This window comes from Siphateles boraxobius, unplaced genomic scaffold (genome assembly GCF_051911475.1).
Source record: "Siphateles boraxobius isolate OS27281-9 unplaced genomic scaffold, OSU_SipBor_1 86, whole genome shotgun sequence".
Lineage (NCBI taxonomy): Eukaryota > Metazoa > Chordata > Actinopteri > Cypriniformes > Leuciscidae > Siphateles > Siphateles boraxobius.
Genome location: NW_027509215.1, coordinates 9,913,612 through 9,928,822, shown reverse-complemented (window position 1 = coordinate 9,928,822; position 15,211 = coordinate 9,913,612). Strand labels below are relative to the sequence as shown.

The window sequence follows — 15,211 nt, the reverse complement described above, 5'->3', positions numbered from 1 at the left end:
TTACAAGCTACACACTCTAACATACAATGTAAAAATCAAGTTGTGCAATTCTGTTTGGTGCCACAGAAATGACACGCTTCACATTTAAGTAGGCTTATTATCTTCTGAGTCTGACAGAGAGAGTGAGTGCTGTATTGAGTGTGATTTATTAATAATGTGTTGATTGGAAGCATCTTTGTAATGAAACTCAATGGCGTAGTAAAACACTGGTCCGCTCACCTCTGCTGATTCATCGAGATCATTCCTCATCCCGATATCAATCTCTCGGCTGTTCCCGGTCTCCTCATCCCACTCTTCCCAGTGTCCGCAGAGGACGAGTGAACTTCACGTGTTTATCTCTCCATCTCTCTCGCACGGCCTTCTCTGCGGACACAAACAAGAGAAGCATCGGACCGCTCGATAAGTGCTTCATGCTAAATTCACAGTTAATGAAATGCGCATATTTCTAAATGTGTATAGGGGAAAGAAGTGTGTGTTGCAATGTGGTTTTTTTTCGGGGGGGGGGGGGGTAATAATTAGAGATGCACCGCCACCGATACTAAATTTATCAGCTGATATACCGATAGACGATTGTTCATAATGATATATCTATCGACACCAATATCAGAATTAGATTTTTTGATCCTTTGTTTGATTTTCTAAAGGAAAAAATTAATAAAAACCGAAATGTTTGTAGTTGCACATAAGGTAGTTTTCATAAACGCTTGCCTTCATGGCAAATTTATTCAAAAACATGCATATATAATTAACAGTAAATCAGCTCTCTAGTGTTTTTACAGCTAACTAATGAACTGTGGATGACTTTCCTAAATGTAATATTAAGTGACATTGTTCACAAACGGTTTTATTGACGAATTTCCACGGTTGAAACACTGATTTAGAGATTACATGAGACATGATATACATTTCAGTTAGTTGTACTGTATCTTTTAACATTCCTTCTGATGTTCATGAATGTTTTTTCATGCTGTAACTTGAACTGAGGCTTTACAGCGATCCGTCACTTCACATTTAAGGGCGTCAAAGCGTCATTTATTGTTCGATTTTCGTGATAAAATGGATGAAATTTGAAAGATGACACTTTGGTTCTTATCACAAGTATCAAAGCACAAAGGTCTTTGCGATTATTTAATGTGAATTTAATGCGTAAGTATCACGATAACTCGCCCTAGATTCAACACAAGAGAGATTTTATCACACACAGTTGCAGTCTGACATGTGTTAAACAGACACATTGAATATCGAAGGCAGTAACTATTGCAGTCACTACAATATAAGGATGATATTTAATAGTTTTATGTCGATCCAAAGTCATCTGAAGTCTTCTCATATGATCAAGACTCAACTATTCTGAGTCTAACACTTAGTCTATTTTTCCTAGTATCATCCCCAGATTTGATCTAGAACGCGGTCAGACTTTCAGTTGTGTTTGTAGTTTTTGCAAACAGATTATTGAGTTTTTATAGCATATGTTGACACAGTTATCTTCTGTAGAGCTTCTTCACAGCTGAAATTAATGCTTTTTTTTATTAACATGAACTGTTATTGTCCTGCTTATCACTGCTTTTAAACAATCTTTATCTGTACAGAGCACTGAAGAAATGCATGTGAAGAAATGCATTAATTGTGAGATTTTTTTTTTGTTGTAATTAGTAAATCTTCAATTTTACATTTAAACATGCTTTTACATTGCATTCAAGGTACACATTTTCATACTTGCATTCATAAATTGGTGGATATGAGGAGACAGGAATGGGATGCATTAGTTATGCATGCATGTTTGCTATGGTACGATTCTATGACGAATGTAAGACGTGTTTTCTGTGAACTTAAACACACACACACACACACACACGTTCTGGACCGTAAGAGCTTTTTATTTGTTTCCCCGCTGGTTGACATTTATAATTTGTATCCATAGTAACGACCCTCTTCTCCTGCATCCTCCATGGAGAACGAGAAGGACGCTGAATGTGATTGGTCTGAATATTTGGGGTCAGTTTTTGCTGATGCTGATCATCTGAATACATCAGATAAGCTAGTTAGATGCAGGTGGCCCGAGAGCAGAATAAAAGAGCTTAGCCGCTCATTTCAGTGGTTTATCTGTGTCCAACTGTAGAGACACGAAACTGCATCCGCAACCATATTATTAAGTATTTGTGAGTAAAACAGCATATTAACTGCAACCATCAGCAGACACTTCTGATGCTGAAGGTCACTTTACCCTCCAGAACATCTTCACATCTCTATCTTTTCAAATCTAGCTTGTTTTAACTATTATATTAACTTTTATATGAAATAGGTCTTGTTAAAAGGCATTCAATTACATGAACTATTGGCAGGATAGCAATAGCTAAACAGAAATTTGACTATTGATTAAGATTATTTTACATAAAAGAAATCTGATTTATTTCAGATTTGGAGCAAGTTATTCAATGAAGACAAAAAAAATGCCTTTACGATATCGTGCATTGATGAATCATTGCATTATAACCCATTTTGAGTTTAAATGCATCTCATATGCGTCATATTAATAACAGTAACATACTGTAAAGATTACAGTAAAGAACTGTAAATTCACAGCTGCTCTTGTTTTGCTTCTTTTACAGGTGTTCTGCATCATTTTACAGTATAATTGTAGTTTATGATTTACATTTACAGGCTTACTGGCAACCGAAATTGCCAGTAAGTTGCTGTTAACTTTACAGCAAATTTTTAGTGTATGATACTATTCTAAAAGTGCATTATTTTGATTATTGGGTGTAATAGTAGTAGTAGGTCAACATGAAATGTTTAAAAATGCATTATTACAGTATTGCAGCACCTCTATTCCCCAGTTTGTCTGAAACGCTCGGATTGAGTTCTGGTTTCAACGAAGCCCCTCCTACAAAAACTCAAATTGCTCTGATTGGCCAGCTTACCTAGTGCGTTATGATTGGCCAAGTGAGTGTCGGATATGTAACGGCCCTTATTATAATCTATAAAATTATAATAGAAAGGCTTCTAAAGCACTTTTAAACACAGTTAATAGTGTCGTTGGTTATACCGTATCAGTTCAAGCAACTTCCGCAAGCTGATTGATCTGAACCAAACTTGCACGACTTGAGCAGAACATTTTACTATATAGTTTTACTCCGCCAGGTTCAGGAAGCTGTTCTCTGTAACATGCATTTTGCAAAAGCAAACTTTTGTGTTATACTGCTCAGGAATAGCATTATAAATAAATCGTAACCTCCCAGACAGCAACATAGTGCCGGCTCAGATCTGATACATGTGGATTCCACGCGTGCCGGATCTGGGCCGGATCTGGGCCGACACTGTGTTAAACCTCTGAAAGCAAAAGCGCATCCAAACACACAGCATCTCCGTGACATGATGACAATTCACGGAACCTCGTCTTCTGTGTGTACGCCTTTGGACGGCATTATGCCTATATTTCACATGGTGTTTTGGATGTTTGAGGAAGTATTATCTGGACTTGGATCGAGGATCAGTGTTCTCTATCAGACAGAATAAATCGCTTTGTGCCAGACTATGAGCTTTGTAAGTTTGCGGATCATATATACACACACAAACGGATACAAGGGAAACATTAAAAGCATCATATAACCCCTTTAAAAATCACAGCGACAGCATTGTTACAAGTAGAAAAATATTTTTATATTTTTTATATACTTCACTTTCTCTTTTTTTTAAATACTTGCAGATATTAGAAAATACCAGCAAGAACAGCATCATATTTCATATCACCATACTCTACCGCTCAAAAGTTTGATTTTCTTTTAAAGTTTTCGTCTCTTCTGCTCAACAAGGCTGCATTTATTTGATCAAGAATACAGTAAAAACAGTGAAATATTATTACACATTAAAAGAACAGTTTTTTTATTTGAATACATTTTCAAATGTAATTTCTTCCTGTGATCAAAGCTGAATTTTTGTCCAAAACACCAGCAAGGACTGCATCATATTTCATATCATCATCCTCTACTGATCAATGCTTTTGTTTCTTCTGTTCACAAAAGCTACATTTATTTGATCAAGAATACAGTAAAAACGGTGAAACATTATTACAAATTAAACGAGCTGTTTTCAATGTGAATATATTTAAAAATGTATTTTATTCCATGTGATGCACATCTGAATTTTTGGACTGCATCAATGTCAGCCGATAGATTTCTGTAAAGACTCGCAGAAAACTAACATTTATTTCTGCCGAACCTTTGTTTGTGTAGCACCGGCCGGTCCTGGGAAATCACCTGCGCCTCGAGTCCTTTAACAGGGGTTTTCTAAAGAGACCAGCTCAGTCCTTCAGTACATTAACACCCTATACATCTCCTCACAATACACACGCTGATCGCCCTAAGCATCCTCGCATTCAACTAATTACAGCGAGACATTTCCATCTGAATTACAGCGGAACGGAAGAAAGGAACATGGGAGGAGAGACGCGCCGGGCCGTATTTACTGAAAGGACAGGCTTGTGTCTTTGAGTCGCAGGAACATAAAGAAGGGTAAACAAGGCACAGGCGAGCTAATTGAGCGGAACCGTATTCCCTGCGGAGAGAGGGAAAACCAGGAAAACACTGGAAGAGGCCTGATCATTACGGAACAGAGCGCTAAAAATATCGTTTTTGGTTCTTTAAAGAACTTTTAAGTGAATGTTGTTGTTTTTTTAAAGGGATAGTTCACCCACAAAAAAGAAGATTTGTCATCATTTACTCACCCAGCCTCAATTAAACTTCTGTTGAACATAAAGGAAGGTATTTTGAGGAATGTTGCTAGTCCTATGGAAAATACTATGGAGGTCAATAGGGACCAGAAACATTCTTCAAAATATCATCTTTTGTGTTCAGCTGGAGAAAGAAATTCAGGGTTTAGGACATCTTCATGGTGTGTAAATGTTGACAATTTTGGGTGAACCGTCCCTTCAAGACAAGTTCAAACCAAGAACAATAACTAATGATATTATATTAGTGTTCACACCAATGAATGATAACATTGATTATTCTGTCGCTTTAAATGCTCGAGCTCTTTAAAACAGGGATGGATTCTGATTGGCTGTCATCAGCTGCGAAAAAAGTTCTCTGAAAGTGATTTCATTTGATAGGGTTATGCCGTTATAGTTTTATTTGTGTGTATTAAGAACTATTTTTAGAACTTTAGTGTGAAGAACTTTTTTTAAATTCTAAAGAACCTTTTGTGAAATGAAAAGATTCCATAGATGTTAAAGGTTCTTCATGGAACCATCATGTCAATAACCTTTAGTTTCAGACGAGATCTCAACTTTGTCTCAGACTGAGCTCAACATCCTAAAGTCTCTTCAAATGATCTGAGCTTCTGTGATTCATTTTAAAGCTCTATATACTTACTATGACACATATTTTCTCATTTTAGTCTGTTTTTAAAGGAACTTTAAGAGAAACATAATAAAGTTGATACTTCAGTTAAACAACTGAAAACCTCATAAGAGCAACATATAACATTCCTGACTGGAGATGTTTGGAGAGTAAATCTTTGCATTAGCTTTTAAAACTCTCTTCTGCTGACCGAGGCTAAATTTATTTGATCAAGAATACAGTAAAAACTGTGAAATATTATTGTAATGTAAATCAGCTGTTTTCTATGTGAATATATAGTAAAGTGTAATTTATTCCTGTGATCAAAGCTGAATTTTCAGCATCATTACTCCAGTCTTCAGTGTCACATGATCCTTCAGAAATCACTCTAATATGATGATTTGCTGCTCAAGGAACATTTATGATTATTATCAATATTGAAAACTGCTTAATATTTTTGTGAAAACCGTGAAGCAATTTATTTTTCAGGATTCTTTGATGAATAGATAGTTCAAAAGAACAGCATTTATTTGACATCTTTAGTTACATTATAAATGTCTTTAAATGTCACTTTTGATCATTTTAATGCATCCTTGTTGAATACAAGTATTAATTTCTCTCTCTCTCTCTCTCTATCTCTCTCTCTCTCTCTCTCTCTCTCTCTCTCTCTCTCTCTCTCTCTCTCTCTCTCTCTCTCTCGTCAGACAGCTCGTTAATTTGCAGAACTTGGATGTGTGTGTGTCTTTCTCTGTGGTATATATTAGCGGTGTGACATGACCCTGGCGGGCCGAGGGGTGTTTTGTGTCTGGATGGCCGTGGGAAAAAGAAGCCCACTCTTTTCACAGCTGCACAGCAGCAATGGAGGCCCCGGGCCCCGACTCTCTCTCTCTCTCTCTCTCTCTCTCTCTCTCTCTCTCTCCCTCTCTCCCTCCCGCCCTGCAGAAATACTGCTCATTATTCAACCTCTAGTTTGCATAGAAATGTTAAGAGGACCCAAACAACACCAGCCTCAAACATGCTCTCTTCTTTCTTGAGCTGATTGTGCATTCGGAAAGAGTCGTTTGTGCAAGTGAATTTTAATAATCATGTGTTTTTATTGTCGTTCTTCAACACTAAAATAAGACTGTTTTCAGTTTAGCTGGTTGTGCATGAGGAAAGATTTGTTTGTGGAAGTGAATTTTAATCATTGTTGAATTTTTGTTGTTCTTTAGCACTAAAATAACACTGTTTTTTATATAGTTTAGCTGTTTGTGCATGAGGAAAGAGTCGTTTCTGGAAGTAAAATTGAATAATTATGGGTTTTTTATTGTTCTTGAGTGCTAAAAGAACACTGTTTGTAGTTTAGCTGTGGATTTGTTTGTGGAAGTGAATTTTAATCATTGTTGAATTTTTTTTGTTCTTTAACACTAAAATAACACTCTTTTTAGTTTGTGCATTCAGATTAAAAGTCATTTGTGGAAGTGAATGTTAATAATTATGTTTTTTTTGTTCTTTAACACTAAATTAACACAGTTTTTAGTTTGTGCATTCAGAAAAAGTCATTTGTGGGAGTGAATTTGAATCATTTTGGGGTTTTGTTGTCTCTCATTGTTTCTCTTTAGCACTAAAATAACACTTTTCTGTTTAGCGTCTGAAAAAGTTTCTTGTGAAAGTAAATTTTAATAATTTTTTAATTTTTGTTATCACTAATTAACAGTTTTTTATATAGTTTAGCTCTTTGTGTATGAGGAAAGAGTCGTTTCTGGAAGTAAATTTGAATAATTATGGGGATGTTTTATTGTTCTTGAGCGCTAAAATAACACTGTTTGTAGTTTAGCTGTAAGTGCATTCAGAAAAAGTAATTTGAGGAAATAAATCTTAATCTTTTTTTTATCATTTGAAACCGTGTCTTCAGTTTAGCTGCATTCAGAAAGATTTGTTTGTGGAAGTATGTTTTAAACGTTTAATTTTTGTTATCTTTTTATATTTAGTTGTTTGTGCATTAGGAAAGAGTCGTTTCTGGAAGTAAATTTGAATAATTATGTTTTTTTTGTCGTTTTTTCTCTTTAACACTGAAATAACTGTTTTTAGTTTGTGCATTCAGAAAAAGTCATTTGTGGCGGTGAATTCTAATAATTGTTATTGTTCTTGAGCACTAGAAATAAGAGTGTTCACAGTTTAGATGTTTGTGCATTGGGAAAGTGTGGTTTGTGGAAGTGAATGTTAATAATTGTAATGGTTAATAAGTCTCTTGATTCTCCACACATGATCTTCTGCTTGTTTACTGCATCTATTTCATACCAAACCGCATATTGTTGAGATCATAGTGTAAAAAAGGATCAAAGTTTTGGAGAGGTTTATCAGTACAAGTCCTTCTTAGGTTATAGAAGTGTGTATTTAGAATATTTCTGTATTTTGCAGGTAATGATATTTGTTTGGTTCACGTTAGAATAGAAAACGAGTTTTTCTGAGTGACCTTTAGTTTTAACTCATCATCGAGTTTATTCTGCTGTTTTAAACACACTTGGTAGTTTTGCTCATATCAGCGATAAAATAAACCATAAATCTGGCAGAATGCATTAATAGCACAAACCTACTTTCTGTCTGGCTTTAGATCCAGAATGATGAAAATAAAACCCTCCAAGCAAAAATACCGCTATACATCAACACAAACAAAATGTAAATGGCAATATTAACATCCTAATTCTATTTTAGAAATGTAGTGTGAATAAAACAACCAAATTAGGTAAATTGTTGCATAAAACTCTATATGCATATTAAAATATCAGATGCTGCCTGTATTTCGAGCTTTTCTTCACTGGCAGCAGATTAAAGATTAAAGATTGTAGTTTTACCTGTATGAGCTAAAGTGTAGACTTCGGCATCGCTGACACACTTTCGCCACATGCTGAAATTAGAGAGACAGGAAAACATTAGAGTAAATCATATTTCATATCATATTCCACGTCAACAGTAATTTTCTGTGCTTTTAAAATGTTATTATCATCACCAGCTGTGTATAATATTTCGTAAATTGAATAATGTTATTATTATGAGGAACTGTACCCTATATTGTCTTGATTATGCTACTACGCTTGCCATACATCATGTTTCAACATAAACAACAATAATAATGTCTGCCATGCTTCATAACTTAATCTAGAAGTCATTTCACTGACACTCTCTTGATATAAAGAATATAAAAACTGATTATTATCATGGAAGAAGAAAAGAAACATGGGATCTCCACACAAGCAGACATATATCACCTCAAAAATCCTTACAATAACTATAAATCTACAATAAGCTGTCGAATACATAAAACGCCTTCAGCATGGAGAGCCTGAGATAAGCATGATGTATATTTAACATGCATCCAGACCTAAAGGGTCAATATCATAATAATAGGATGATGTTCTCTTCAGAAAAGCATATTATATCAGAATCTGTTGCATCAGAATAAATCCTTGCTTGAGCTTATGTTGTGTTGGCTGTATTATGCATTGTGGATCTATTGTTTGTGTGTTTGTTTCTGTGTATGGTCTGTTGAACCAGATCCATAAAACATGAGCCCAACTGAAATCATTTATATTCTAAAACATATAGTTTGTGCTTAATTTAATATTTGGTACGCATGCTTATGTTTTATAAAGTATATATCAGTCATGCTCATGCATTTCAGTATTCTTATTCTGCGTATTATTGCACTAAAGACTCTCTCGTTGTCAGTGTTCCTATATGATTCCCAAATATTCCTTGTGCATGCATGCACTGAAACTTCTTGCGTGTTTTACTATTAACACACACCATTGAATGAGTCCGTATCACCGGAGTCACCGGACCAGCCCACCGCGTCGCGCGACATTGCGACAACAATTGCAGAACAATAAAGAACGACACGGACATTTGCACCAGACAGAGCAAAATACAACACACACACACACACACAAACACATACAACTCTGTCCAAGGCCCGGAGGAGCTGAAACAAACACGCGTTCTGATGATGCCCATATGAGGAGTGATGCACGCTCGCGCGCATTTGCGTAACGTTACACAAGCTCCCTGAACTCAACACCCGTCACTAATGCTTCCCACACACACATTTCTAATGCAATTCAGTTTAATGCGTGTATTCTGCACGTGCACTTCCACAAGATCCTGTGTGACACACGCGGCACGCGCTCGAGCTCGAGCCCGTGTCTTCTTTCTCTCCGGCGCGCGCCTCGGGTCTGCGGTTCATGAAGTCTGTGGATTAGTTTCTACTTTCGGTTCTCTAGCTTTATGATATTTCATAGACTCATACAGCTAGATAACCAAAGAGAAAAACTAGCCCGTGCGTGTTAAAGGGGCCGCGGCGCTCCGGATGGAGTGTGTGTGTGTGTGTGTGTGGTCACATGTGCTGAAGATTGAGGATGAAGATCTGCTGTGGCCTGAACTCATGCACGAGCAGCTTTTCACTGTTAAACTCATGACGAACATCCAGCTGTTAGAAATCGACATATTTCATTTTCATGTATCAGCATAAGGTCATTTGATACAATTTCCAATGTATGTATGAATGAATGAATGAATGAATGAATGAGGCATTTATATAGCGTTTTTATATGTACTACTGTACACCCAAAGCGCTTTACACACATGTAAAGCATACATAAATCTACACACACATGTTTCATCTAAATTGGTGCATTGCATAGTTAGTTCATTTGTTTTTATACACAGCTAGTTATAAATATTATGACCTTATCCACATCCTAACCCTAACAGACATCATTTTACAGTAAATAAAAATGTTTTCACAAATGAGGATGTGCCCAAGAGGAGGTGTTGGGAGTTTTGTCAGTTTTAACTCGCTTCTTGATACAAATTTGTCCCTAAAGTAGGCACACACACACACACACACACACACACTCACTCACACACTCACACACACACACACACACACACACACACACACTGACAATCTCAAACATACACTCACTCACACATACATACACACACACACACACTGACACTCTCAAACATACACTCACTCACACACACATACACACACACACACACACACACACACACTGACACTCTCAAACATACACTCACTCACACATACACACACACACACACACACACAGGTGCAGCAACTCAAACTCAGTTTTGTGACTGAAATAAATAAGCATTTATAAATTCTGAACAGACTTGTCTACATTAACTGATCAACAGAATTTGATTATTTCCATTTATGCACTCAAAAGATTCATTCTTCACGGTCAGATCTCTGTTAAAACATAACATAGCTTGCAAATCTGCTGTGTGTGAGTCACGGTTAAAGACACAAAGCTGAATCATTTAAACTGCTACATACCTCACTGATCATTCACTCCACACGCTTTTACAAATCCAGAGTGTTAAGACTTCAGTAAAGTCAGACAGGCCCAAAAACCCTGAGCCTAAAGATGAAGCACACAGGAGTGCGAGGAGCCCAAGACACACATCCTGTGGCTCCGCCTCTTCCTCACACACACACTTACACGTCATAGACTTGATGTTTTCATATAACGTTCATTATAAAATCTACAAAACCCCTAATTTAGCAATCCCTTTGAACTGCCATTGTGTGTGTGTGTGTGTGTGTGTGTGTGTGTGTGTGTGTGTGTGTGTGTGTGTGTGTGTGTGTGTGTGTGTGTGTGTGTGTGTGTGTGTGTGTGTGTGTGTGCGCGTGTGTGCGTGCGTGTGTGCGTGCGTGTGTGTGTGTGTGTAGTCCTAAAAAATAAACACATACAAACAGGTTAAATCTCCACACTTCTTACAGATGCTGTTTTTCTCATTTCATCCTGTTATTCATTTAAAGTGTTTCATATATAGAGGCCCAAAGGAACTCCATGAATAGCTTTCGTTACCATGACAAAAAAATACTACAATGAAAGTCTTTTGAAATGACAATGACCGTGAGACTTTGAATCGGCCCGCGTGCACTGAATATATAATCACTCATACACAACTACAGACATTAAACATCACAACTGAGTTGATATGAATCAGTGATGCTGAGTAATCTGATTCTTTTCTAGTTTTGCACAATCTCTGTATTTGAGAGTCAATTATCTGCATTTTTTGGCCTTCATAATTTGCTAATGTAGATTTTGAAGTCCTAAATGATTTGTATTTACAAATAGAGGTCTTTAACTGCACCAGTCCCATAATGAGATGTGCTGTATGTAAAGGTACACACACACACACACACACACACACACACTCTCTCTCTCTCTCTCTCCCACACACACACACACACACTCTCTCTCTCTCTCTCTCTCACTCACCCACTCACTCGCTAACTCACTCACACACACTTACAAACACATACACAGGCTCACACACTCACTCACATACACACACTCACTCTCACATACACACTCACATAGACACAATCACACAGGCACACAAACACACATACCCGTACACAAACATACTCACATATACATACACACACACACACACACACACTTACAAACATACACATACACAGGCTCTCTCTCTCTCTCACACACACACACACACACACACACACATCTGCATTATCTGAAGCACGTGCTTCCACTGCACTAACAGCTCTTCACATGAAAAGATCTCAAATTAGTCCTGAATTTAGTGAGTCACGAATTTGCAACATTTATGATTTTACCTCAAAGCCGAAGAGAATTGAAATGCCGTTCATTTTAAACGATCTGAGCATCAGAACAATTTTTTTAAAGAAATTTTAAATTATTTTATTTATAATCGTTTTTAACCGAGACTATAAGGATACACGTTTTTACAACACAAAACACTTAATTTGTCGTTTAATTCACATTTTTTGCTCATTCTTAGAATTTTTTTATATTCAATTTAAAATATAATTTTTAATGATCTTAATACATTTTGGAATAGCATCTATGTCTTTCTTATCTCTATTGTCAAGAGCACAATATCACATAAATAACCTGCATTTTAAAACCATAAAAATACACGATCTCAAAATAAACAGACTAAAATCAATCAAATGTCTTCCTCTTAAATAATCTACTGATTTTTTGCTGCCGTTTCGTTAGAATTTTTTTAAAAACTGTCTTCGTACTGTATTTTTAAAAACATTTTATCCCATTTATTTTCTCTCTCTTTTTTCCCACATTTTTCATCCCTTTTTTTCCTGAATAATTTATTTGTATAGATTCACACGGACTTTTATCTGAGGAAGAAGAGTTTTCTAATAATCCTTCATATTTTCATATGTATACGAACATTTTTTCGGTTCTCGGACTCAAATCGTCTTTTAAACGTCAGATATGGCGAGAAAAACACTGTTTAATATTCTTTATGATGGATCAAACCTCTCGCTTCCTTGCAAATATAAGTTATAAAACACAGGGCTATATAGCCTACACATAAATAAATTAATTATTAAATGGAGATAACACTAATGTTGAAGATATACATTTCATTGCTTTTTAGCCAGAAAAGTTGCCTTTTGTATTTCTTGGATAATCTAACCCTAACAACAAAATATCACATAAATGTGTTTCTTTAAAATTGGAGAACAGAAATACGTGTAAAACTGCAGGTGTAAAGTGTGCATTTCTCACGAGCGATGCATCAGATATTAAATATCATAGAAACGCGCGCGCGTGCGAGTGTGCGCCTACTAAATTTCATTTCCTTTTAATATCTTTAATTTTCACATCATCTATTGGTGTTAAAGGAGTCTGTGATCTTCCGTATTTTCAGCAAAGTTTAAATATACAGGAGTATAGCCTATAATAAATATGAAAATTGTTCACACACCTAAAATACCACCGCCAAACAATGAAAATGAAAAGACACGATTTACCTGCTCAAAAAAGCTGCTGTGGAACTAAGACATTCATAAATAAAAATAAAAAATGCATATATTTGATTTACAGTCCATGCAGTCCGTGCAAAAATGTCTTCCTCAAAAATAAATAAATTGGCCTATAATGCATCATAAAACACAAGGGCTTGTTTGATTTGAACAGAGGATTGAAGGATTGAAGGATTGAAGGCCTCGTCAGCACCTGTTGCTGAAACTGCACGAGATAAAGACACACTTATAAACATTGCCTTTAGAGAGACTATGACACAATATTGCGTAAATATCTGTTTCTCATTAGTGATTTTTTCTGATTTTTGTGTAAAAAACAAAACAAAAATAAGGCAAATAAAAAAATCACAATTGTTTAATGAAAGTAAAAAAATAATTTAAAAATTATATAATAAATTACATTAATTTATAGGCTACAATTAATGAAAATGTCGATGAATTAAAACAAGACGCCTCTTTTTATCAAGAAACGCAAGAAAACGACTGTCATTATTCATCCGTGTCTTTTGTTCCCTTCAAATAATCCTCACCGAGTGAAGAACCGTGTGAAAGAAAAATACCACCAACAAGAGAGCGAGAAAAATGAGGCCTGAAGAAAGAAGTCAACATCAAGTTCAACAACGAGCTGTTCCTCATTATCATGACAATATTGTCTGGGAGCCGCGAGGGGCCACACACACACACACACACACACACACGCACGCGAGTCTAGAGACATTTTCCCATCAGGAGCCCGAACTCGAGGCCGCAGACACACACACACACACACACACACACATGACACTCCTGCATTATTCCTTCCGTATGGAATTAAAGGCATTATTTCTTAAAATGCGTGAATTCATACACAGCCTGTATGATCTATTGTATGACACAAATATTCAATGCAATGAGCAGAAAACACTGCAGAACAGCAAAACATGCACGATGCATGAGCTCAGGGTGCACCATTATTAAAAGCATTATTGCAACAACTGAGAACAGAAATGCGAATAAAGAAACACATCTCTACCTAAAACGAGTCATTATTTAAATGCACAACAAATTGCATTACGAACATCAAAAGTTCAAGAGAGTCTGATCTAATTAACACGTGCAAAAATAGTAAATGCACGCATGCAATCGGGTGTATGTAGTGCATTAAACTGTTTAGAGGTCTAACTGTGACTATTCAAATGTGTATAAAGAGCATAACTGATTTAATGTGCAATGTAGAGTTATGATCTAGGAGTAAAGTGTGAGAGCTCACCGTGTCTTCATGTCTTCAGCTTCTAATGAAAGTTATAGGAGAAGCAGCTCTGAGCCTCTGCAGAATCTAATCGCTCCTCCATTTCAGCTTCGTTTGCTTTTGTTCCAGCTCTGCGTGCGCGAGCCTCTTTCTCTCTTTCCTTTCTTTCATTTACATCCTTTAGCGGTTTTGTTCATCAGCAAACAAGCGCTGAGCGCGAGAGCTGAAAGAATGATGGACTGGGCAAGAGAGAATGAAATAGAGAACAGAAGGGGAGGGGCAGAGAGAGAGAGAGAGAGAGAGAGAGAGAGAGAGAGAGAGAGAGAGAGAGAGAGAGAGGCAGGCACAAAGCGAGCATCCCTTCCCATGGAAAAGGCACATTGCAGCACATTGTGTGTGTGTTGCCAGGGAAAACTGCACGTTTTATTAATGCATCTCTAATAAAATGGCTTGATGCATCATGGCACATGTTAAAGCTTCTCTTTACTAACTATCTCAAATGACTTTGCGACAAGAAAACACACTGTGCTCTATGTAAGCATCTCGCACGTTATAGAACAGGTGCATCATATGCATGAAATCAAATGCATTAAAAATGACACGCGGAGCCAAACATGCTTCATGTGTGTAACAGTAACAGTACACACACATGCATGACTCGCCATGTTGAATAAGCCATCGTCAGCACGAGCGCGAGCTCCGGTTGGTCGGTGTGGTGTGTGAGATTCAAGCAGCGCGCGCGCGCGTTCAAACCGGAGCAGCGCGCGCGTAACTCGAACGCGAGGAGAGAGTGTA

The 15,211-nt window shown here is 36.7% G+C and overlaps 1 long non-coding RNA gene across 1 annotated transcript in view; it reads right to left on the bottom strand.

Annotated features, from left to right (window-relative positions):
- LOC143731369 (uncharacterized) overlaps positions 1-14,605 on the bottom strand; it is a 37,202-nt gene extending 22,597 nt beyond the window's left edge. The window contains exons 1-3 of the long non-coding RNA XR_013200747.1: positions 14,438-14,605; positions 8,171-8,223; positions 220-363 (exon numbers count right to left, since the gene is read on the bottom strand). This is a non-coding gene — a long non-coding RNA (uncharacterized LOC143731369). The remainder of the gene's footprint in view (positions 1-219; positions 364-8,170; positions 8,224-14,437) is intronic.
- Between the last annotated feature and the right edge of the window lie 606 nt (positions 14,606-15,211).